The sequence below is a fragment of the Peromyscus eremicus genome, chromosome 4 (assembly GCF_949786415.1).
Source record: "Peromyscus eremicus chromosome 4, PerEre_H2_v1, whole genome shotgun sequence".
Classification (NCBI taxonomy): Eukaryota; Metazoa; Chordata; class Mammalia; order Rodentia; family Cricetidae; genus Peromyscus; species Peromyscus eremicus.
Genome location: NC_081419.1, coordinates 146,389,627 through 146,416,323, shown reverse-complemented (window position 1 = coordinate 146,416,323; position 26,697 = coordinate 146,389,627).

Here is a 26,697-nt window from a genome sequence, read left to right as displayed (position 1 = left end):
TGCACACACACACACACACACACACACACACACACACACACACAAGCCCATATGCTCAGAGAACAATCTGGAAGAAATCTCCGTCAAGCTGCTAACATTGGTTTTCTTCTGGAGATAGAATTACATCTATGTGTGTAGTGTTGTCTGTGTTTCCACTGATAGGTACCAGGACTGGCAAGTGCAGGCAGGGGCTGGTGAGAAGACAGGCTGGTGTTATGTACGGTGCTTGTCATAAACTTTGGAAACAAACACAATAGTACTTATAAACTTTGGAAACAAACACAATAGTACTTATCAAAAGTCTTAATGTGTCTGACTCTCCTCACCAGTGATTTTGCTTCTAGGAATTTACCCTAAGGAAAAAGCCAGAGATGGATGCAGAGATTGGTATACAAGGATGCCCATTGAGGATTTATTTACAGTAGTGGAGACTTGGAATGGGTCTAAAGAGCCAACAATAAGGGATTGTTTAAAGGCGGGCTGGCTTTATGCTAAGCAGCCATGGACAGTGATGTTGGATGGAGTGACAAATTGTTCACCGTACCAAGAAATCAGAGGGTGGAGGTTGGGGCTAGGTGGTGGACCAACTGGCCAAGGATGTGTGAGGCCCAGGTTTGCCCCCAACAAGCCAATAAAATAAACACTGTAAAATACTGTAGGGGTGGGAAGATAGACACATGTCTGTGAAGATCAGCAGGGTGAGAGGATTCTGAGTCATTTTTATTTTACTTTACAGCTCCAGGATGATAAGCGTGATATTACAATAAGGCTGTTTTTTGGCTTTGTTTGTTTTTTTGTGACAGGGTTTCTCTGTGTAACAGCTCTGTCTGTCCTGAAACTTGCTCTGTAGACCACATTGACCTCAAACTCACAGAGATCCTCCTGCCTCTGCTGGGAATAAAGGCATGCACAACCACTACCTGGCCACAATAAGGGTTAAGAAAAAAGTCATTCTTTTTTTCAATATTTAGCTTTTTATTACATTTATGGTGTGTGTGTGTGTGTGTGTGTGTGTGTGTGTGTGTGTGTGTGTAAGACATGGTGCCTATCTAGAGATCATAGGACAACTTGAAAGAGTCAATTCTCTCCTTCCACCATGTAGGTAGGTCCTGGGGATTGAATTCAGGTCACCATCCTGAGTGGCAAGGACCTTAACCTGCTGATCCATTCTCCAACCCCCTTCCCACCTTTTTTTTTTAAGTAAAGGCATTCCCAGGAGTATTTCCACTAAGGAAGAGTTCTCGATGTAGATCCCGGTGTCCAGCCAGGCTGTTGGGGACCATGCAGGATCACAAATCTACAAGGAGATCAAAGGTCCCTGTTTAAATCTGTGCACTGAGCCACCCTCTCTGGTGCCAGTAGAGGAAGTGGCCTCTACTAGACGCTCACAGCCCTCTCCGCCATCCTCAAAGGGCTGAGAAAAAAGCTGACATGTTTTCTGCCCTGGGAGAGGATGCAGAGGCCAGTGATCCAGCGGGCCTTCACAGCACCCAAATTTGCCCAATTGGCTTGGTGTTATGTGTGATGGAAATGGATGGAAATCCCAGTCAGGGTGGGAGATTGTTTTCTAAATCCATTTCCTGGGACTGGGGAACATCCAGCTGAGTGGCTAGAGTTACCGGAGGGAGGCTCCGGCTGCCCTACACCCCAGTCTCTGGCTGCAACAACCCCAAAGCTGGAGTGCCGGTGACAATGACTGGACAGAGAGGTGCAGGAAGTTGCTCCCCCGGTCACTGCCAGCCAAGGTGCAAGTAGAGAACACACAGCAAGAAAATCCAGGGGATCTGGTCACTGAACAGAGACAGTGGGAGCTGGGAACCTTCCAGAAGGAAGGGTTATTTTTGGCAGCTTCCTTAAATACTGAATGTGGGGAGAGAGTTCTGGACTGAGCAGTGGGTTCTTAGAGTTCTTTGGGGACAGTCTAGGCTCTTTGTCTCTTCCCTCTCCTCCTTTTCTCTCCTCCCACTGCTGTCCACTGCATCCCCACGACATCCAGCCCCTGGGCGCCGCCCTGTGTCCTGACCTAAGCGCCGCCCCATTTTAAGGAAAATCGCCTCCCTTTCCTCCCTCTCTCCCGCCTTTCCCCCCTTCCCCACCATGAGGTGAGCACACCTCCCCTTTTTCTCCCTTCTCCCTCTTCCTGTCCCCCTCTTTCCTATCTTTCTCTTCATCTCTCTATTATAATACATTCATTCCCACAGGAATGCAGCACCTGGGCTGTGAATGTCGCCGCCACATCTGCCCAGCATGTTTCCTTCAGGCCTAGGACTCCCTGGTCTGGCCAGCCGGGGGTCCCCTGAGTGCAGTATCATAACACTCACCACTTGATTAGTGTCTGTTTTGAGCTATAGTGACTCAAATGAGAAAACCCAGCAGGTGCCTGTCCACAGGACACAGACATCCCAGTTATAGGCCTTCCTATCCCTGAGAGTCCTGGGCAGGAAGACCCATCCTGTTCTGGACACTCTAGGATGTGAAGCACTCTTTGTCCCCTGAACTGTAAGACACTGATCACAATCTGTTCACACTGCAGGGCACTCAGCACCACCCTGTCATGAACACTGCAGGGCATGGAAAACAGGCTACGCTGGACAGAGTGTGAGGGGCAACAGCCCCGCTGTAACATCAGAGAGGTATGCCAAGCTCCCAGTGGGCACAGGGTTCAAGCACTGTTACAAAAAGGGAACAGATGTCTTAGCTAGGATTTCTTTTGCTGTGATAAAGACCATAGCCAAAAGCAATCTGGGGAGTAAAGGGTTTATTTCAGTTTATAACTCACAAGTCACACTCCATCACTGAGGGAGGTCAGAGCAGGGGCTCAAGGCAGGACCCTAGAGGCAGGAACCAAAGCAGAGGTCATGGAGGAGTTCTGCTTACTGGCTTGCTCAGCCTGCTTTCTTTTTCTTTTCTTTTCTTTTCTTTTCTTTTCTTTTCTTTTCTTTTCTTTTCTTTTCTTCTTTCTTTCTTTCTTTCTTTCTTTCTTTCTTTCTTTCTTTCTTTCTTTCTTTCTTATTTTAAGACAGGGTCTCTCTGTGTAGCTCTGGCGGTCCAAGAACTCACGCTGTAGACCAGGCTGGCCTAGAACTCATAGAGATCCACCTGCCTCTGCCTCTGGAATGCTGGAATGAAAGGTGTGTACCACCAGCATGCTCAGCCTGCTTTCTTATACAATTGAGGCCCACCAGAACAAGGTGGCACCACTCACAGAGAGCTGGGCCCTCTAACATCAGTCGTTAATCAAGGAGACTGATTAAGACCTACGGACTTGCCTACAGGCCAATCTGCAGGAGACACTTTCTCAGTCGAGTTTCCGTTTCCTGGATAACTCGCTTGTGTCAAGTTGACATTAAAAAAAAAAAAAAAAAAAAAAAAAAAAAAAAAAAAAAAAAAAAAGACAATCAGGACAACAGAAGCCACAGGCTGGGAAAATAAACCTGCTAAACATGCATCTGATAAAGGGCTGCCATCCAAAACATAAATAATCCACCAACATTCAAAGAAGAACACCGAGCCAATTAGAAGTGGGCAGATCAGGAGAACCGCCACCTCACTCAAGAATACAGATGACGACAGGTGGGTGACTGGACGCTCGATGTCATCACTCATCACAGGACTACAGATTCCAGCCTCCGAGTAGGGAGGGGACTGTGGCTCACCCAGCTGGTAGGGCTCCTGCCTAGCATGCACAGATTCCATCCCTAGCTCTGTGTAAACCAGAGCAGGTGATGCATGTCAGTCACCTCAGTCATGTAGGTAGGAGGTTCAGGAGTTCAAGGTTCTTCTTCAGCTACAGAGAGCAGTCCAGGCCAGCCTGGGCTACATGAGGCCAAACAGTAAAAGAAATTGAAAAGTTTTAATTGTTTTTTAAATACAAAGATGAGGTTGGACATAGCTCAGAACAACCCCAAACTTGCTGTCACCCGGGTTGGCTTCAGACTCATGGCAATCCTTCCTTAGCCTCCACTTCCAGCAAGTGTTTTGGTGGCTTTGAATTTATAAGGTTGGGGAGATGGCTTAGCACACAAAGGTGCTTGCTGCCAAGCCTGATGACCTGAATTTAATCCTCAGGACCTGCACGATGGAAGGAGAGAACCAATTTCTCTGACCTCCACACACCCTCACATCACCCATATGCACACACTCACATCAGCCATGTGCATACACACTAAATAGGTGAGTAAACAAATGTAAAATAAGAGTGATTAAAATCTGTTTGAATCCATCCTTATGTAAAGGGCAGGAGATCACATGTGAACATCTGTGGCTCTCTGGGCTTCTGCTTTCCCTGCAGAACTTTGTGTGTTTTCCTGTAGCCTCGACACTCCCTGTTACCTCTCCCTTTGAAACCTATCTCATGCATAAGGGAGGGGAGGGAAGGAGAGGGGAATGGAGGGGAGAGGAGAGGAGGGAAGAAGGAGAGAAGAAATTTGCCAGGATGGCCTTCCCATAATCCCCCAGGGAAGCTCCTGAGCCGGTGAAGCGAAGGTGCCAGGCTCTGCTAGAGCAGCTCTGTAGTGGCTCCCTGCTTCAAGGTCTCTCTGTGTGTGTGGACCTGCTAACATAGGCTGCCACTGGCCCAGACATCAAGCCAACCTTTCAGGCCCTGAATAGGACTCCTTTCAGGAGGTTTTTTAAAAAGATACACCCTTTTCTTCCTGGGCTGGGCCCTCCTAAGAGGAAGTCTCTTCATGCAAGCAGAAGCAGGTAACTGTTCCCAGGACTTGGTCGGCTCTGTTGGGATAGACTGAAAGGGATGTAGGGCATGCTCTAGAACCCTCCCAGTGAGCCGTTCCTTGCCCTAAGTCCAGAGCTCAGTGGGCCATACTCTGCAAAGTCAGATGCCGGGAGACACTGCCCAGCCACCACAGGCCCTTCCAAGTGGAAGACCTGGGACCCTGAGCAAGGCCTCGCTGGAGCACACCAGCTGAGTGGATGCCAGTCTCAAGAGGGGACAGGCTCTCTTCTGTCCTGCTTGGCCTCCCTTATCTCCCTGCCTGATTCCATATGACTTTAGATCCATGGTCCCAGCTCCAGCCCATTATGATTAACATACTGGATCCCTCCACAGCTCTCCTACCATATTCAGCCACCTTGTTATTCCTTCTTCAAATGCACTGAGTCCTCTGTGGCCTCCAGGGCTTCCATGCCGCTCGGGTCCAACCTCTCCACCTAGCATCTCCAGTGGCAACGTGGCTTGCCTTAGAGTGACTCCTGAGTCCTCTTTGTCATTTAATCAACTTTTTTCCTTTCCCCCCTCTCCTTTAAACTCTTTGTTCTCCCTCTTCTTAAAAAAAAAAAATTAATTCTCTGTATATGCGGGTTTGTACATGCGTGTTCAGGTGTCAGGAGAGGCCAGAAGAGGGTGTCAGAGCCTCTGGAACTAGAGGGGCAGGCACTTTGGAGCCTGATGTGGGTGCTGAGAACTGGACTCACTCTTAGCTTCTCAGCCCTCCCTCTCTCCTCGCTCTGTCCCCACCTCAGCAGCACTGTCAGGGTACTGAAAGCATAGACCACACTTCATGTTTACTCCAGGGACCAACTGGTGACCTTCAAACAGAGCCCAGCAGCCTCACGCACCTTGGATCGTGACTGAAGGAAGACTTCCCGGACTCCTACCCTGCCCCCAAACAGGCAAAGGACGTTCACATCCACACTCTTCCTCCTGCCCCACCCTCTGTGATAACCTCTAACCCATTACTCCACCTGTATACGTGCAAAGGAGGGTCCCCGCCCCCAACCACTTCCCTTTCTGGATGCTGTTTTCTTTGTTAAACTAGTGTGTGTGGCCCCAGCAGCTCTATCAGTCTTACCTCAGGAGACAGAGAAGGCTGTGGAGTTGGCGTGGGACACCCCAAAAGTGAAACAGTCAGATCTTTATTTCCCTCTTACTAAAGGGTAAGTAGTTACCTTGAAACTCATGGTGGAAGGCAGAAGTAACCCCTTTTTCCTCCCCACCTCCTGACACCAAACATGCCCCTGTCACAGAGGCAGAAGAAACTCAAGCATCTCATCTATAAGAAGCTGGCCTCCTGTAGTCATAGAAATCCATCATGCAGGTCTGCACCCTCTTTGTGCTACCAGGAAGCCGGCACAGAGCTTAGCTCTGCACAGGCCTGTGCTTGCCCGAGATGGGGAACTCCTCTTCTTTCTCCATCTCTTAAAGCACAAAGGGAAAACGCATACAGCTCCCGCTGAGTGCTATGATCTCAGCCACCAACTCTGGGCCTCCAGGTCCCCTCGAAAAAACTGGGGTGCTGGCCTGGGACCCCATCTCTCAGAGCCCACAGTGGTCACCCTGGCTTCCTAGAACTCTGGGCCAGGTGTGCCGCTGGCACCCTGACCTGGCCCATGCCAGTGCTGCTCCGGCATGAGTCACTGCTCCTAGAGGTTGAAAGCGAAGCCGCCAAGGAGCCAGCCAGAAGTTCCTGATGCTGAGCCGGAGAGGCTACTATGGGAGCGGGAGCTGCAGCAGCAGTGCTGTAGAAGGTGGAGGGGTGGGGCATGCCACAGCCCTTTCCTGGGATTCTCATTGACTCACATCAGGGCAATGGGCTGTCTGCCCACATCCATGCCCACCTGAACCCCCAGTGTGTGACCTTATTTGGAAATCCAGCAGTGCAGAGACAACTAAGGTGAAGATACACATGGGATGTTCTGGAGGAGGGTGGGGCCTGCATCCAGGGAGCATCCTTGTGAGGGACAAGGTGGCACAGGGACAGAGAGAGAAGGCCAAGCACAGATGCAGCTGAGATTGGAATGGCAGGTCTACTGGCCAATGGCAGGGGTCACCACAGCTGTCAGAGGCCAGGAGAGGGCTTGGGGGACTGACTCTTCATCAGCCTCTAGAAGAGGCCAACCTGCCAGTGCCAACAGTTTGGAGCATCTGTCCTCCTGACCTATGAGAGAGTCGGTCTGGTTTATTTGAATCCACCCAGTGTATGGTGACTGACGAAGCCATGGAAGCTAGCACACTCAGACAGAGTGGTCCATATGTCACTGTCGGGCAAAATGCCTTATGAGAAGTGGTGGTCAGCAGATTTGAAGCTAAAAACAGTCCAACAATTTAAAATCATCACCACCATCATACCATCATCACCATCCCACCACCATTAACACCACCATCACAATACCATCATCATCATCACCATCATCACCACAACCACCATCACCACAACCACCACCATCAATCACCACCACCACCACCATCACCATCACCATCACCACAACCACCACCATCATCACCACAACTACCATCACTATTATCATCACCACAACCACCATCATCACCATCACCACAACCACCACCATCATCACCACAACTACCATCACTATTATCATCATTATCATCATCACTACCACCATCATCACCACCACCATCACCACCACAACCATTGCTACCACCATCATTACCACCAGCCCCACCTTCACCATCCTCACCATCACCACAGGTGTCAGGGTGGGCATGACACCCAGTGCTGGATGTTGAGCACTGTACACTACTTTTCTTTTTTGAGGTACTGAGGATCAAACTCAGAGCCTTGCTCATGCTAAGCACATGCTCTACCCAGGGCTATCCCCACAGTCCTGCACATCCTTCCTCAGTGGTTCCGATGATCTCATTGCTTCTGTTTTCCAGACCTAGGAGAACTTCACGCAGAGTTCTGAATGCAGGCACCAAAGCCCACTCCACACTGCTCCTAGCCCATTGACCCTTCTCTCAGGAGTGGAGGGCTATAGTCTGCTAAACCCTGTTTAATACAGCCATTAAAAACCAGACCACGTGCAGGAGCAGGGCATGCAAACTACCCCCAGCTGCCAATTCTGGGCTGCACTCAGCTTCCAACAGAGTCAGTGAGAGGCAGGATGCACGGCTGTTTACAACAGAAGGCTGTGACCATCAGACAAGCAAAGAACGGGCAGCTTACCAGGCATGGTGGGGCCTGGTGGGGCCTGGTGGGGCCTGGTGGGGCCTGGTGGGGCATGGTGGGGCATGGTGGGGCATTCACGGTACCCTAACCCTGGGGAAGCTCAGGTCGCAGAGGCACAAGGATCCTGAGTTGGAGGCCAGCCTGGGCTACATAGCAAGTCAACCTGGGCTACACAACAAAACTCTGTCTCAGTAACAGTAAATTCAAAAACAAAGAGCTGGGGCCAGAAAGATGGCTGAGGTCAAAGTGCTTGCTCTACAAGCCTAGGAACCTGACTTCAGTCCCTGAAACTCAGGATGGAAGGAGCAAACCAGTGCCTGGAAGTTGTCTCGTGACCTCCATAAACACATCATGGCACACGCATGTGCACACTCACATTCGTGCTCGTTCAATAATAATTAATACAATATATTTTAAGATGGTAGAACAGGGGAGGTGGTTCAATTAATGGGTAAGTTGCTGTGCATATGTGAGGACCTGAGATCAGATGCCAGCACTCACATGAATACTGGGTGTGGCCCACATATCCCTGTGACCCCAGTACTAGAAAGGAATGGGCTCACAGAAACGGGGATTGCTGAAGCTTGTTGGCTGCCAGCCTAGCTCCAAGCTAAATGAGAGACCTGTTCTCCAGAGAACGAAGTGGAGAGTGATAGAGGAGGACCCTGGAAGTCCTGTTCGGTACTCTGTATGCACGTGCAGAGGTGTGGGCGTCCACGTGCAGAGGTGTGGGTGTCCACGTGCACAGGTGTGGGCGTCCACGAATACACACCCATATACATGCAAAAAAGAAAGCAAATCAGATGCTTAGTTGTCCCCTGACCTCATCATGCACAGTGTGCCACATGAATGCACACACACACACACACACACACACAGAATAAGTAAATAAATGTAAAAGCAAGCGAGAAAAGGCACAAGGCTTGCAAAGGTGAGCGTGGACTGAGGCAGTCGGGTGGCCGACATGAAGGAGTGCGGTGCCCACCCAGGGGTAGTCACCAGGGAGTGGAGGCAAATGACAGTGGATACCCAGCCCACTGTAGCCAAGTGCGATTGTGGTGCCAGCACGGCCTGATCTTCCGGTTTTCCTAGAGAAGCCAGAAACCCAGGCTTTCATGTGAAATTCCAATATTTCCAAGTGTTGGCAAGTGTTGGATTTCCCTATAGCGTGCTGACCAAAGCAAGCACACACTTTCGCTTTACAGCCTTTGTTTCAAACCATTAAATGCGTGGGAAGTTTGCCCGTTCATCTTTTTGTTTTTTACCTAAGCTCACCTTGATCTCCGCACAGTTCTCAGTCCCCCAAATATCGGGATTATGGGATAATGGTGCTGAGGGACCACATTAGTTAGCATCCATCTCCACCTTTCTTTTTCTGAGACTAAGTCTCACCATGGAACTCTGGAAGGACCAGGCTGACCTTGAACTCACAGAGGTGCCCCAGCCTCTGCCTCCCAGTGCTAGGAATGAAGTTACCACACCTGGCTGATGAACACTTCTTCCTCAAACCTCCAGCTGGCTTAGCTGCACAGCGGCCCAGGGACAGTGACACAGGAGCAAAACTCAAGGTCATGCAGAGCCTCTGCTCCCCGCCGGGGTCCCTGTCTTTTGATCCTGAGATACAATGCTGCCATCAACAAATGTGTTGGCCCGCCTTCGTAGCTATCCTGGGATGCCTGGGGCCCACAGGCCACTGGTTGGGCATGCCTGAAAGTCTAGAATGTTCTTCTAGTCTAATGTCTTAACACAGAAAAATCAGAACCAGTGGTGCTTTGGTTACGGAAAATGTGTTTCCCAATAGCCGGAGTTCAATCCCCAGAAGCCAGATAAAGCTGAAAGGAGAGAACCGACCCCACAGAGTAGCCTTCTGACTGCAGCATGTGCCGTGGCGCCAGGCCCCACCTCCGCATAATGCGTGTACACACACACACCAAGAGCATCAGGATCACCATCATCATGATAGTAATAAACTTTTTAAAACACAGGATGGGTGCTACACCAGCTTTTCTGCCATAGTATTCCTAGTTAAGGACTTTTATCCAGCGAATAAAAGCGCCAGCCAAGACAGCTGTATGACTCGATTGGGACAGAGTTAAAATGTATTTGAAGTCTCGTTTTAATTGAGAAATCAATAAAGCAGTTTGACCTTGCTCTGTGATACAGACACGTGTCTTGACTTGCCCCCAGTGACTGACAAATAGCGTTGAAAGGCACAGTGCATGGAAGCTGAGCCTTCATGTCCCCTCTGGCACGCTGCTGCCTGCCCCAGATAAGAAGTAGGCTAGCAATCCCACTGGCCTGTCAATCTGAGAAGCAGTGGCCCGGCGGGTGCCCTGTGTTTGCTGGCCCCTCGGGTGCCCTGTGTTTGCTGGCCCCTCATCCAGGGGCACATCCTCCTGCTGAGGTGGCCTAGGACACCATCATGCTTGTACAGGGAGGGAGGGCCTCATTCTTTCATCCTAGGCCAGGTGTCTCATCAAAACATTCTGCTGGACCCTGGGTTCCAGGTGTGAAAGAAAGAAAAAAGGAAGGGAGAGAGGGAGGGAGAGAAGGAAAGGGAAGGAAGGGAGGGAGAGGGAGGGAAGGGAGGAAGGGAGGGAGGGAGGGAGGAAGGACTGCAAAGCCGCCCCCCCTCCCCCCTCCCCCAGATGAGCTCCAAGAGGAAGGTAGTAGACTGATACTATTCTCTCCACTCATCTTGCTTAGGGTCAACCGAGTGTCCCCAAGATGTGGCGGCTCACGTTGACTGCCTACCTGGCCCAGCCACAGACCAAGCTCTGCTCCCCCCACCCCACCCCCATCCCCCGACAGCCTATGTGTCCCAACTTGAAAAGGTCCACACTGCATTCTCCCCTTCCAGCTCCAGGAGTCTCCCCGTCAGCTGAGACCCAGACTGAGCTGAGTGCAGAGGGGTCCAGGCCCTGGAGACAAGGCCTCCCTCCAGAGCTGCTGGCTGGAGATGGGGCTAGCCTCTGCTGTGCTCACACAGTCCTGAGTTGATGAACACTGTGTCCATTGGGGGCACAAGATCTGGACCTCAGAGGCACCTGCCTGGAGTGGGGAGCGGCTTCTTGTCTAAACCTCCCAGCGTGCTTGGTGCCTGTGGGATGACTTAGGGTTCCCTGTCAGCAAAGAAACCGGCGTGAGGCACGGTTTCCCACTTCGTTTTCACAGCACAGTGGGTAAAATGTATTGTCCTCCTACCGTGTACTGTGTACACAGCACCTTTGTAGACACAGTGATAGGGAGACAAGAGTGCCGAGTCTGTGCTCGGGAAGAGTATTCCCTGACATCAGAATGACAACAATAATGTACAGGCTGGAGAGATGGCTCAGCAGCTAAAAGCACTTGCTGCTCTCCCAGAGAGCCCAGTTTCGATTCATATCAAGTGGCTCACAACCGCCTGTAACTCCAGCTCAGGAGATCTGATGCTCTCCTCTGGATTCTGAGGGCATTGCACACAAGTATGTACGCATACATTTGTACATATATCTTATTAAATCCCAGCACTCAGGAGTTAGAGGATCTCTGTGAGACTGAGGCTGACCTAGTCTACATAGTGAGGCCCAGGACAGCCAGAGCTATGTAGAGAGACTGCCTAAAAAAAAAAAAAAAAAAAAAAAAAAAAAAAAAAAAAAAAAAAAAAAAAATTAAAAAATTAAAAGAAGTTACCATGGGTGCCCTAGTCAAAATAGGACCTCTATAACACAACCCCTGCTCCTAAGACTCAGGGAACGTCACAGAAGAGGGGGTGGAAAGATGTAAGAGCCTGAGCGCCAGGGTGGCCGTGTGTGACCGTGCCTTCTGGGCAGGACAGGGACACTGCAGCCGTGAGCTCTCTGCAGCATGGCGGCCTGCACAAGACCTGCAAAGCCACCCCAGTGGACAGAAAAACACGGATGGAGGAAACCTCCCAAGGCCCTACTCTGAGCTGAAGACCTGCAGGCTGGTGGCTGCTGAGGGACGGAGGGAGGGAGGGAGGGAGGGAGGGCCAGTTTGTTGTTCCTTTATCAGGACAAGACCCCAGTCCTAGGTGGTCCGCCCTAAGCACATGCAAATAAGGGCAGCAGTAATTCAACAAAAGTGAACATAGGTGAGGTCATGAATTCCAGAAGGGACTGGGGTTGTGGGGTGGAGAGAAGGGGATGGGAATAATGCAATGCTCAAATTTCAAAAATATTAAAAATAACAATTTACTACCAATCTACTAATGTGCAGGTGGGGTTTGTTCTAGGTTTTTTTTTTTTTTTCTATTTGTTTTTGTTTTTGTTTTTTTTGCTTGTTTTTGAGACAGGCTCTAGCTTCAAACCGACTATGGAGCCGATGATGACCTCTAACTTTTGATCCTTCCTGAGTGTTGAAACTATAGGCCTGTGTCACCATGGGTGGCTTTTGGAGTACTAGGGATGAAATATAAGGTTTTGTGCATGCTAAGCAAGCTCTCTACCAACTGAGCCATATCCCCAGACCCTTAGTCTCAAGTCTTAAGCAGGTAAACTGAGGCTCACAGACGATAAAAAAATTGCTCAAATTCTCACAGCAGAAAAGAAAGCAAAGATCGACTGTGGAGCCCGGAGTCCTCCTGTTCAGTGTGCCTGGCTGTCTAAATGCATTCTCACTGGCTCCCCGGGATATAATTTTGGTTATCTGGAATGTTTAAACAGACCCCATAAATATTTCAACAAACCATCCACATCAGATTTTGGGCGTCTGCATCCTCAGTTACAGCATCTGGTCCCAGAAACTCATATTTTCTTATTTACTTGCTTGGAGGGCCGGGAAAAGGAAGATGCACAAGGCTCAGAGAGCAAATATCAGTTTTCACTTTTGCAAAACAACCTGGCTGGTGCCTCCAGGGTAGGGAGGTGCCTTCTGCTGAGATGTGGGAAGAGGAAGGGAAAGGGAAAGAAGGTCTTTTGCAAGTGTGTAGGGCGCCAACAAAGCCACTCTTCCTCCCTCCAGGCAGGAGGGAGTCCCCATGGAGGGGGCAACACTGTGTTCACCTGCTACACCCTCCCACCCCCCACTGTCCGCCTAGAGTACATCCCCCACTCATGCCCAGTGACTGGGGTACCCCTGGGGTGCAAACTGTTGAGCTGAGGCTGTGCTTTGTCAGATTGTCACTCTGCAGTGTGCAACAGCGGCCCTCAGTCTGACTTCCCCTGCATTTTACGCGCAGCTTTTCACTTCATTCTCAAAAATTTTCGTGTGTGCATATATGCTTCTGTGTGTGAGTGTGTGTGCACGGAGGCTAGAAGAGCGTCCTCCTCTGTCCGAGGAGGTCTCAGTGAGACAGGGACTCTCTGTGAACACTGGACTTGCATTTTCTCAGCTAGGATGGTCAGCAAGCCTCAACGATCCCTCGCTCTTGCTTGCCTTGAGCTGAGGTTATAGGCTATGTGTGGGACTCCCGGCTCCCCATGTGTGGGACTCCCAGCTCCCTATGTGTGGGACTCCCAGCTCCCCATGTGTGGGACTCCCAGCTCCCTATGTGTGGGACTCCCAGCTCCCCATGTGTGGGACTCCCAGCTCCCCATGTGTGGGACTCCCAGCTCCCCATGTGTGGGACTCCCAGCTCCCTATGTGTGGGACTCCCAGCTCCCCATGTGTGGGACTCCCAGCTCCCTATGTGTAGGATTCCTGGCTTGTTATGTGGCTGCTGGGTCTGAACGCTGCTTCTTATAATTGTGCAGCAAGTGCTCTTAACCACAGAGTCATCTCTTTAGCCCCTTGACTCTGTACAGACAGAAGTTGGATGGTTCTGCCCATTGATAGATGTGTGACCATCACCACCAACAGGGCATAGCCTGCTAGTGTTGATCCTAAAACAGATGCCACCCTATAAACTTATCATAGTTAAATGGGACCACATAAGTACATGGGCAAATTAAAATCACATCAGGAAAAACAGACTTAAGAATTTACTGGACACCAGACCAAGGGAATGGTGTGACATCTTCACTTGGATCTCATAAAGAGGAGGACACCTAACATTGTGACAGTGATGCCCCCATCAACCGGTCAGCTGACCACACCATGTATCAGCGGAACAGCAGGCAGAGAACTCCCCACTATTCCAGGCTTCGGCTCAACCTTGTCCCCACTGTTATCTCAGCCTATTGCTGAATTACGGTTGTCAGCCCACCGGCCGGGCGTCCCTCACTGCTCACAGCACATCTCAACAGCCTGGACCTGGCCCCGCCCTTCACACCTAGCCTCCACAGCCCACACCTTTTGCTTCTGCAGTTTGACTCAGTTCTTTGCAAAGGTGTGAGCCTGAGGCTTAACTAGTCAGAGGTGCCTGCAGAAGACCTCCATCACGGTTCATCCAGCCTCCTTGCTGTGAGAGTCTCCCTTTGCATCAATCATCACTTCCTTCTGTCCTCTTTGGGGTTTCTTGAATGCAGCTGGGGCCTCTTTGATCCCCCCCACACACACACACACATGAGAGCGAGAGGGGGGGGGAGGCAGGGTAGAATTACTATGTGATCTGTAAGTTGAGGGTTCATATTAGTAATTAAGATTTAAAGGAAGGAATCTGCATCGTCTCAGCCAACCAAGGGAAACCAGTGTAAGTGGCAAGCTGCAGCCAACAAAAACTACGTAGCTGGTGAACTCACTGTTAGTCGGTACATTCTGACATTGGGGGAAGGCAACTGTGTCTATGCTCTGACAGACCGAGAGGATTGATGTCCAGGCTGACGGTGCTGGACATCCTGCTCGGTGACACTGTAGACGTGACAGTCAGCATCTTCCCAAGGCTTGCTCCGCACCTGCTGCTTCTCTCCCCTCGGCACTCTTTCCTCAGATTCTCCCAGGTGGTTCATTGCTGTCGCTCAGGGCTCAGCATAGCTGTTACCTCCTGGACAGGTGCTCTCTGACCCACACCCAAAGCAGCTCGTCCGGTCGTGTGCCCCTCACCACCGCCACGCTGGTCAGCCCTCTCCTCTGGATGCAATGGCCTTAGGGTTGCCTGCTCTTCCTCTCTCAGCGTAAGGAAGAGATGAACTGTTACTTCTCCTCAATCCTTGACTCCTGCCCTGGCCAATGATTCCCTCTGCTTCCCTCTCTCTAGAAAAACCGAGAAGACGGGGAACCACAGCTGGCTGGAATCACCAGGCTCTCCAGGAGAATCTGGGCGGCAAGAATTCAAAGATATGGGCCAGTGAGCCGGTTCAGTAGGTAGAGGTGCTTTCGGCCAAGCCTGAGGACCAGAGGTTGATCCCTGGGACTCACATGGCAGAAGAGAATCTGCAAGTTATCTTATGACCTCCACGTGTATGCTTGCATGTACACACACACACACACACACACACACACACACTCTCTCTCTCTCTCTCTCTCTCTCTCTCTCTCTCTCTCTCTCTCTCTCTATCTATCTATGGTGGCTCACACCTTTAATCCCAGCCCTCGGGAGGCAGAGGCAGGTGGAACTACATGAGTTCAAGGCCAACCTGGTCTACAGTGTGAGTTCCAGCACAGCCTGGAACCCTGTCTCTAAAAACCAAAAAATAAAAAATAAAAATAAAAATAAAAGAAAAGAAAGAAAAGAAAAATAAAGGAGAGAGAGAGAGAGAGAGAGAGAGAGAGAGAGAGAGAGAGAGAGAGAAAGAATCCTGAAATTCAACCTAAAACCTGAAAGTCAACCCAAAACTTAGGCTAATCAAGACTTCGGTCATGGACCCTCTTGCCGCCTCCCCGTCTCCCCCAACTTCCCACTGTTCTTGAATCCCGACCTGAAGAGGTGGCAAGTGGTTCTGGACACCTAGCTTGGGGAGAAAGGAGGAAAGAGTGCAGGCAGTCTCCCTGCTTGCAAACGCTGTGCCTGGGAAAGGCACCTTTCCCAAGGTGGCCTCTTCTCTGAAAGCCAGAGCCCTGGGAGGAGACCGAGGCAGGGAAGGCGCTCTGTGCGGCGCTGGTGCCTGGCTCCTGTCACCTACTGGGTCTGCCTTAGAAGCCTGGGGGTCTCTTCCGGAGAACCCCTAGTCCTTTGTCCTTTGGCTCTGCTTGCAATGGAAACAAGCCCACCACGCCGGTGGCCTTCCAGCAGAGGAGTTCGTTAAAAAACTATTTGAAGTACAGTTTGCTGCGAAAGTTGAGATCCGGGCTTTTATTTTTATGAGATTTCACCCTTCTCCTCCTCTTTTTCCTCCTCCTCTTCCTCCTCCTCCATCCCTTTATTTTCTCAGAAAAGAGAATTCATCTTTTGCCAAGGGGAAAACAAAAACCGTCTGTCTTCCCAAAGAGCAGTTGGGGCTCACTGAGCTCAAGAGGCGGGTGTGGGTCGGGACGGTGGCAGAAACCTGGCTCAGAGGAGAGCTGGGTGGGCAGAGGGACACAGGTGAAAGGCAGAGTCCCAGGATGGTGCCCAGAAACGAAGCCAAGACAGGCCTACCACTCTGGCTCCACTCCTGAGGACCCTCTGGCCCAGGTCGCCTGCCTCACTTCTACAACAAACCAATCCCGTCACCGGGCAGCCTCTCCACCTAAGCCAACAATGTGATGCCCTCTCTGCCTGCCATGGTGATTGGCTGAGGTAATTCAGATTGAAGCCAATCAGCAGGTGGTAGGTATTGTGTGGGCTCAGACATTGGTGAGGTGGTATTCTAATTAGCATTGTTTTTGTTCCAAACCTGGAGACCCTCCTAACTCTCCATTTTCTACCTTGCTTATTCAGCAAGAATTAAGGGGTAAGGAGGGGCTGGAGAGATGGCTCAGAGGTTAAGAGCATGTGCTGCTCTTGCAGAGGACCTGGGTTCAGTTCCCAGCACCCACATCAAGTGGCTCACAACACCCTGTAACTCCAGTTTCAAGGGATCCAACACCCTCTTCAGGTCTCTGCAGGCACTGTGCGCACACGTGTGCGTGCACACGCACACACCCTGCCCCTGAACACATACACACACAACAGACAGACACACATAATTAAAATAAGTCAGCTAGGCATGGTAGAGGACACCTGTAGTCTCGGCACTTGGGAGGCAGAGACAGGGGAATCTGTGTGAGTTTGAGGCCAGCATGGTCTACAGATCAAGTTCCAGGAGAGCCAGGGCTGTTACACAGAGAAACCCTGTCTCAGAAAACCAAAATAATAATAATAAATACAAATAAAGAAAAGGACCAGAATTCCAAACTGAGTCCTCCTTGCTGCAGACTAAGGTCTAACCTGCAGCCCTGGGCCCAACACAAAATTCAAACCTTACTTAAAGCGTGAGACTTTCTCTTTTGTGTTTGATGTTTTGTAACTTGATTGTGTTGTAAACATCTTTAAAATGCATTTATTTATTTATTTATTTATTTATTTATTTATTTATTTATTTAATGTGTGAGAGTGTGTGTGTGTGAGGTGTGAGTGTGGGTGTATGGGAGTGTGTATGAGGTCTGAGTGTGTGTACCACACTGTGAGTGTGGCAGTCAGAAGCCAGAGGCTACCTTTTTGGGAATCTGTCCTCTCCTTCCACAGTGTGAGACCCAGAGACCAAACTTGTCAGCAGGTACCCTTCCCTGCTGGGCCATCTCGTCACCCCTGATGTATGATTCTGTTTATTTTGTGTACAGGTGTTTTGTCTGACAATTCATGTTTCTGTGTCGACAAGTTGGACACACTTGCCAGTCCTGTTACTGCCGAGCTTGACCCAGGCATGCGTAGGGACCCAGACGGGGAGCCAGGTCCCAAACAGGAGCAGTGTGCCGGTGTTAGCTTAGGAGGCAGTGATGAAGGCATCGTCCTTCTACGTGTCTCTGGTTTTTTGTTTGATTGACTTTGGCTTTAGAAGTTCCATTTGTTTGCTGCTTTTGCTGCTGCTGCTGCTGGGTCACTCGGCAAAGCTAGCCTGGAACCCACTCTATTGTCCAGGCTAGCCTCAAACTCACAGAAATCCTTCCTTGTCAAATTCCCAAGTGCTGAGATTGCAGATGTGAGCCACACTGTGCCAGACTTTTAATTCTGCGGTTTCAAAGACACACTTCAGTCACCAAAAAATACAGTTAAAAATGATTAGCTCTGCAAATGTACTTTAACTCCCACCCCCACCCCCCACCTCAGCCCCGCCCCCACCCTACCCTACCCCACACCTGCAGGGAAAAGACGCTGTCAAAGCCCAAAGGAGCAAGCCTGCACTCTCTCTACCACACCGCATCGCACTTCTGCGTGCTGTCCCCTTGGGGTTTCCCTGGGAACAGAGAAGCAATGTCCTATAGAAAGCTAAAAACCCGATAAAGCTGAGCTGCTGAAGCTGCATCATAGAGAATCCAAATAGCAGACAGGAGAGGGAGAAAGAGAGAGACGGAAGACGGAAGAGAAATCACGTGTGTGTCAGTGAGGGGGAGAGAGAGCCTAGATGTGAGCTCTCCAGGCGGAGAGAAAGAGAGATGGGGCGGGGCTTGGGGTTATCATTTAAGTTCCTGGATCCAGATGTGTCTGAAAGTGGATCTACCTCCTGGTCTTTGTGGGAGCCAGAGAACTACCAGTTTTATTTAAGTCAGTTTGAGTTGAATTTCAGTCAAAATTAAAAAAAAAACAAAAGAACTCAATTACAATATGAAATAGGTCATGTTCCCAACACATAGAAATAATAAATATTTGTGAGGTTGGAAATGCTAACTGGCCAAATTTCACCCTTACTTTGAGATTGAATTATCATACTGCACCTCATAAATATGCATAAATATTATAGGCCTATTAAAAGAATCTTTAAAAGGTCATGAATTTTCATATACTTGTCTGTTGTTTTTTCCAGTTACTTAGAAAATGAGGTTTAACCAGTTTTATAACAAAAACACATTTTTAGAGATAGCCAGCTTCCTTGCCTTTGAAGCAGCTGGCTCTGGGCTCCTTCCCCAAAGGCTGGAAGTATTTAGAAACCAGCTCTCTAGTGCAGAACTGTTCCCTGACCTCTATGCCCCGCAGGGCCTCTCGGGCCTCAGTTTCTCTCTCTGCAGCAGGAAAGCGTGGTTCCCCAGGAGAGGTGGGTAGCACCCGAGGCTCAGGAAAGCTCCTGGGTCAGGGTTAATTAAAGTGTAGAGCAAGTCTCAGATGAAAGCAGCTTGCGGGAGGCTTTAACAGCCTCATAAAGAATTTCCCTTCAATTACAGGATGATTTTCTTCTCACGGCATTTCCAACCATCACCAAGCTGTTTCCTGGGCCGCTTTCCATGCGGCTGGACCTGTCTTTCTGGAATTGCTGCATTTTTTTTCTCCCTCTTAGACACTTGTAGGGAAGGCGGTAGGGATGAAAGGAGGGGACGGTGAGGATATGAGAAATGACGGGGGTGAGGGATCTGAGAGGCTGCTGGAATGGCTTAGCAAGCAGGTGCCCCAGCAGCCCGAAGGCCTGCTGAGGCCCCATGCAAAAGGAAGTCTCCTTCCTTCTGCCTCTTGCTGCCCCTTATCCTTCACACAACACACACATACATGCATGCACGCACGCATGCACGCATGCACGCATGCACGCATGCACATGCACACTTCACCCGATTAACCAGGCTAGCCAACACCTCCTGCCTCTACCTCAACTAGCCAGTTCTTCAGCCCTCCACACTTTCCCCCATCAGTCTGCCCCACAACCCATTCTCCACATTCCCAGCATCCCTTGCTCTCAGAGCAAGAGGCCCAGTACTCTTAACCCTACATCCATTTCACAACTCCAGTCTCTCTTCCCTCCTGCCCCTGAGCCCTGGAAAGGTGACGGCAGCCTGCTGCTGGGCTGCAAGGCTCAGCGTATGGTGAATAAATGGTTAATACTCAGAGACTAATCTTGACAAGTTCACTGAATGTTCAAGACTCCCCATAGTCTCAGGGCTTCTGGTTTTACTGGGTAGGAGATATGTTGTGTCTCCAGTATGTGAAGGAACACTCCTATGTTTTTAAGTATTTTCTTCATGAGACAGGGTGCTCCTGCTGCATAGCCCAGGCTGGCCTCAGATTCCTCAGCCTCCTGCCACAGCCTCGAATGCTGGGATTCCAGAGACAGACCGTGGCCAGTGCATTAGCTGCTGCTCTCACTCCTGCAACAAAACAGACAACCAAAGGGAATTGAGGAAAGAAGGGTATAATCTCGGTCCAGTTCCAGAGTTCAGTCCATCATGGAAGGGAAGGTACAGCATTCAGAGCATGAGGCAGCGGGGCACACTCTGTCAGGAAGCAGAGAGGAAGGAACGCGGGCCCTCAGCCGGCTCCCTCCTCTTTATGTGACCTGGGAGCTCTGCCCACGGCCTGATGTTGCCCACACTTAGGCTCATCCTCCCCATTCTAAATTAACCTAATCCAGAAAACCCCTCCCAGACACAGGTTTATCTCCAAGGCGATTCAAGATCCTGTTGAGTTGACCAGCTTTCGTCCCCCGTTTTAAATGCAATTGTGCAAAGACGTAAAGCTGTTCTGAGCCTGTGGCTTGCAGACAGAAGGTAGGTGGCCAGATGTGACCCATGACATATTGTCTGCTGACCCTTCAGGATGTGCGTGTGGGAGAGACTCCTTCATCAGCTTCGTTCTCCTTTCTTCTGGGATAGAACCTCTTTCTTCCTCTCTGGAATGAAGACTGTATCCCTCGGCTTGGACTGTAGCTCAGTTGGTAGAGTGACCACAGCCTAGCATGAACACAGCCTTGGATTCGATCCTAAACATCACATAAATTGCATGTAGTAGCACATGCCTGTAATCCCAGCACTCAGGAGGTAGAGGGAGGAGGATCGGGAGTTCAAGGCCATCCTTAGTTTTGTAGTAAATTCAAGGTCAGCCTGTGCTACATGAGACTCTCATCTAAAAATTTTTTCAATATTTAGTTTATGTGTACATGTTCTGCCTGCATATGCGTGCACCACATACATTCAGTGCCCTGGGAGGCCAGAAGAGGACATTGCATCTCCTGGAATTAGAGGTACTATAGTTGTGAGCCACCACATGGGTGCTAGGAACTGAGCCTGGGTCTTCTGGAAAAGCTCTAAGCACTCTTAACTGCTGGGCCAGCTCTCCAGTTCCCCATCTAACAATTGAAAGACTGTCCCCAGGCTCCCTTGAAGCTAGGCTCCATGACCAATGATGAACCACTGACCGGGTGACTCTTCACCTTACAAGATGCAAATAAAACTTGTGGAAGCCTCCCTCAAAAGGCAGCAAGTGCTCATCTTTTCCTCATTTCTGTCTCAGTCCTTTCTTCTTCCTGGGGCCAGAATGCGCATGTGATGGCTGGAGCTCCAGAAGCCGTGCAAACCCAAGAGAACCTTGGAAACGGGAACCTGTGCAGCCTAACAAAGTGGACACACCAGCGCCGCACCCTAAGATTCTGACCCTCAGATCATGTGAAAGGCTTGTACTATGGAAGCCTTCCTGGCTCAGGGGCTTGACACTTCCATCCTAATGTGGCAGTGGGGAGGAGAGGACATCACAGGAAGTAAGAAACTGCTTTGCTGTTCACAGCTTTGTGAAAACGAGACTAGGCAGCCAGCTCTGATGTGGGGACCACTTGGTGGTTCACAACCTTTAAAAGAAAACAGCAGCAGCCAGCTCTAGCGCGGGTCCTCACACTGCTCCTGAGTGTCATGGCAGGACTCCTCAGAGCTGACCTGTGTGGGGTCCAGAAGTCAGGCGGGATTCTCATGTAGACGTCGATCTGAAGTAAACACCGTGAACTAGGGGCTGAGGAGTCTACACTAGCTGTTCGGGTTCTTAGGAAGGAGCCATCCAGATTCTCCAGATGAAATCTTAAAAAGCAGAATGACTGTCCATGTGACCTCAGCTGCTTTCTCACACGATTGCTGAGTGTGCATGTGTGTGCATGCATGTGCCTGTATTGTGTGTGTTGCTTGAACACATGTGTGCATGCATGGGTACATGTGTACAAGTGGTGCATGCTTGTGTAAAGGTATGTGGGGGTGTGTATGCATGTGTATACATAGGTATGTGTGTGTGCATGGGTACAAGTGTGCATGAGTGTGTGTGTACATGTATGTATATGTGAATGCACATATAAATGCATTCACAGACACTCCTGATGTCACTATACTCCACACCTCCATTGTTCAGTGAGCATCTCCTAAGGAGACGCTGACACATAACGACATGTTTTCTCATTATTTAGTGTAAAACATGCCATCTACATAGTACAACAACAGCGCATTGTTATCTTAATACCAATGTAATAATTCCTGTGTTATCTGCTACTACAGGCGCATCCCAGTGTCCCCAGCTGTCCCCAGCATCATCCTTCGCTCTGACTTAGCTGTCACATCGCCTCAGCCCTTCCCTATCTGGTCCTCCCTGCTGTCATTTCTGCTCCCGTCTTTTGTGACACGAACATTTTCAGGAGTCTAGCTTGGGCTTTTGTAGGACAGCTCTGCCTCCCCACCCCCACAGCAGTGTTGGTGACTGAGTCCAGGGTTTCTCCATGTTAGGCAAGTGCCCTGCGGCTGAGCTCCAGCCCAGCCCTGTGGCCCATCTTTTCATGCAGACCCGTGTTTGTTAGCAATGTGAACACGTGACGCTTTGAGGACCCTGGCAATCTTCACCAGCTCTGGGTGTTGACTGAGGGGGGAATCAAATCCTGCTAGCAGCAGGCCCGAGGAGGCCTCTGGTATTAAAGACCCTCCAGGAGCCCGGCTGTCTTCTGTTGCGTGTTTAGATGTGGGTCTGTGTGGAGGGGGGTCCATAGTAGGGAGGCTGCTCCATCTGGGCCCTCAAGGACCGGCATGGGTGACTTACCTGCCTACAGCCTGATGTCCAGTGCCCAGGAGAGCTGCGCCCAGCTGAGTCTAGCAGGCCTCGGAGAGGCTTGGAGATGAAGAGACCAAGACCTGGGAACGGAGAGGTGTCTAAAGTCACACTGCTACCTACTAGCCACCGAGAATGCCCAGCATCTTCCCGGGCTTGTAGATGCGGCTGACCTTGAACTTTCTGCTCCCTTTGTGAGACTTCGCTCTACCTTGCCACCTACACTTCTTTGTCTTTGTATTTTCCTTTTAAATGACTTAAGGAGCCTGAGATGTGGCTCAGTCGTTAGCATGTTTAGCATGTGTAAGGCCTGGAGTTCTATCCCTGTACTGCATACGTGAGATGTGGGGGCAAAGTCCTGTAATTCTAGCATCATGGAGCTGGAGACATCAGAAGACCCAAGCTGCCCTTGGTTACATAGAGATTTCAAGACCAGCCTAAGAAATAGACATAGAGATATGTATCAGTGACTCGCAAAGTGTGGTACCCAGGCTGATGGAGAATTTTCTAGAAATTTGCACTATCAGGCTCTTCCCCAGACTTGTGAATCCACCCAACAACCTGCTCCTCTCTGAGTCTCCAGGTGATTCTGACAAAGGCTGTATCCAGGAATCCTAAGGGATATAGCAACTTAAGTAACATTTGGCAGGTTTGGGAGCCAGCCCTCCCTGAGCAGAGGGACGAGAGCCCTGTGCCTCAGTTTCTCTATCTTTCAACTGGAAAGGCCTGGGCAAAAGCCTTGCGTGAGATGCACCTGCCAAGATTTACCACTGCCCTGTGGCACCCAGAATGCTTCGAAAAATTAACCCATTACTGTCATCAGTGGCAAGAAGGGCAGGACAGGTGTGTGAGCAAGAGAGGCACAGCTATTTACCCAGCAGACCCCTGTGCTGTCTCCCTGTTCACAATGAGCCTGCCACACTTCTTCAGAAAATTCTAGTAAAATTAAACTACTGTTTAAGAGGGAAAAACAAACTGCAGTATATATGCACAAGACTGTGTATTAAAATTTCTATTTATCTAGGCCTGTGAGATGGTTTAGTGTGTAAAGGGGCTTGCTGCCAAAGCTGACAACCTGAGTTCGATCCCTAGGCATCCACATGAAGGGACAGAACCGACTCCAGCAAGTTGTTCTCTGACCTCCAATACCTTGTGCTATGGGATGCACACCTACACACATGCACACAATAAATAAAAAATAAATAAATGAAAATGTATGTGATTGATTTTTTTTGTTTGTTTGTAACAGGATGCTTCTGAGTAGTCCTGGCTGTCCTGGACTTCACTTTGTGAACCAGGCTGGCCTTGAACTCAGAGAGATCCACCTGCCTCTGCCTCCTGAGTTCTGTAATTAAAGGCATGCACCAATCACCACCTGGCTGTGATTGATTTTTAAAGTCAACTTATTTGAATGTGTTTACTGTGTGTGTGTTTGCATAGGAATCTCTGTACCAGGCATGGTGGTTCACTGCCTTTAATCCCAGTACTCAGGAGGCAGAGGCAGACTGATCTCTGAGTTCCCGGCCAGCCTGGTCTACAGAGTGAGACCCTGCCTCAAAATCAGCAGTCAAACAAAAATGCCCACAGAAATGAAAATCTCTGCTTCCATGCACCTTTCAGCGGGAGTGCTGGTACCTGCAGTCTCTGGATGGTTCTCCCCTCCCTCCTGTGGTTCTGTACTGTCTGACGCTTGCTGTCTTGGTGTTGTTTATGATAGTCACGGGTGTCAAGTACACCTCAGCCTTTGGCAGTTGGAGCGAGCTATTTCATCCCCAGGGGACTCCTGCTCGATCCTCGATATTTTTCTCATTCTCACCGGCTGATATCACTAGTAAGACCAAGGATACAATTTAGCATCCTTCAGCACCCAGGACCTCCTCCCCCACAGCATGACCCCTACCTATGCACGTGCCAGCGTAGGTGGCGACATCATGGGTGACAAACACGTCACCCCCTTACAGAAAAAAGCCATGACACCATTTCTGGGGGGCAGTCCCTGGCTGCTTTGTCCCATCGGGCTCATTCCACGTCCCCAGCATCACAAGCCTACTGCTCTCAGGCTGGAGTGATGGCTCAGGAGTCAAGAGCACTTGCTGCTCTTACAGAGGACCCAGGTTCAATTCCGAGCACCCATGTGATGGCTCACAACCATTAGGAACTCCAGTTCCAGGGGATCCAACTGGTGTGTATGTGGTATACATATATGCATGAAGGCAAAACATTCATATACACTAAAATAAAAACAGTAAATAAATAAACAAAGTGCTAAAGTCTAATACTGGGGATATATAAAGCTCAGTTGGTAGAGTGCTTGCCTAACATGTATGAGGCCCTTGGTTTGATCCCCAGCGTCGCATACATTGGGCACTGTGGTACATGCCTGCAATCCCAGCACACTGGAGTGGAGGCAGGAGAATCAAAAGTTCAAAGTCACCCTCAGCTACACAGTTGAGTTTGAAGCCAGCCTGGGCTTCATGAGATCTTGTCTCAAACAACAACAAAATTAAGCTCTGAGAAAATTAAGCTCTCTCAAGAAATCCGTTTCCATGGCACCCTCAGCTCCCCCTACGGACCCATCCAGAAAACACAATGTGGTTTTAGCTAGGAATCCCCACGTGGGGTTTCCTCTCAGAGAGCCCCTGCCAGCTGCCCCTTTCTGGGTGGACCACAGGGGCTCGCACAAACCCACCTGATTGGCAGGCATGAAGAACTCTGCCTGGGGAGTTTTCGGAATAATAAAAGGAGAGGAAACAGGATGCAACTCCAGTGTCTCTGAGCTCAATGTGGAAATAATCATTTCTAAGAAAAACAACAAATTAAAAAAAATTAAGGAGCTTCCTGCTGCATGATTTAAGATCTGGTTTGGCTGGAATTACATCAAAAGGCATAAAATACAAACATTTCACAGTGTCTCTCCCATCTCTGTCCCACACAACACACACACACACACACACACACACACACACACACACACACACACACACACACGGCGGTGGGGGGGTGAACTCATATCAAAACTGAAAAAGAATTTCAAAGTCACCACCACTCATGCCGACTCCTGGGTGAGGGTGGAACACTGCAGGTGGGTGAGGGACTGTCCTCTCACCATTGCTACAGAAACCAGCATGGGGCACAGGCAGGGTGGCCCCTCAGAACAGAGTGCCTGAGGCAATGGGCAGCACTCGGAAATAATCTACTCCTTCACCTCCCACTTCTGCACCACAGAGCAGATGCTCGTCTCAGCCCATAATCCAGAAGAGGAAACTGAGGCACAGAGAGACCGAGTAGCCTGTCACACACCAGGCTGGAGCCAGGAACCCCATTCCAGTCACATGAGGAAGACAGAATGCAATCCCTTAATATTCCTTCCTTCTAACTCCTGAAACCGAGACTGTGCTGCCTCCCCTGCCTGACCAAAGGACTTTGGAAGGTCTTCAGAGGGGAGGTGACCCTGGGTACCCCAGGAAGCCTAATGTCATCATAAAGTAGCAACCTGGGGATGTGGCTAAAGCGCTCGCCTAGCATGTGCAAAATCCTGGGTATGATCCACTTGTGCCCCCTCACCCTTAGGAGGGCAATAAGAGGGGAGAGAGAAGTTCTAATACTGCTGAACTTTGAAGGTGGGGGATGGGGCCATGAACCAAGAGGTCTGGCTGCTTCTAGAAACTAAAAAGACAGGAGCAAGATTCTTCCAGAGCCTTGAAAGGAACACAGCCTGCCAGGCCTTGAGTATAGCCTAGAAAGATGCATCTCAGAGTCCTGACCTCGAGAACTGAAAGATACGATGCTTGTGTTGTTTCATAAGCATGTGGTGACTTTTTAATGGCAAGCAGAGGACACCGGTCCACACAACCCAGGGCTCCAGCACACAGCAGCACGGAGCATGGTGTCCCTGCCTGCCTCTGCCAATTGCTAGCTGTGGGATCATGACGAATTTTCAGTTTCCTTGGCCATAAAAGAACTCTAGGCAAGAAGCAGGAAGCCTGGACTGTTCCTGAGAGTTCATCAACACCAGGGACCTACACTGTGGAGAGACTAGGGACCACAGTACTGGGGGTTCAC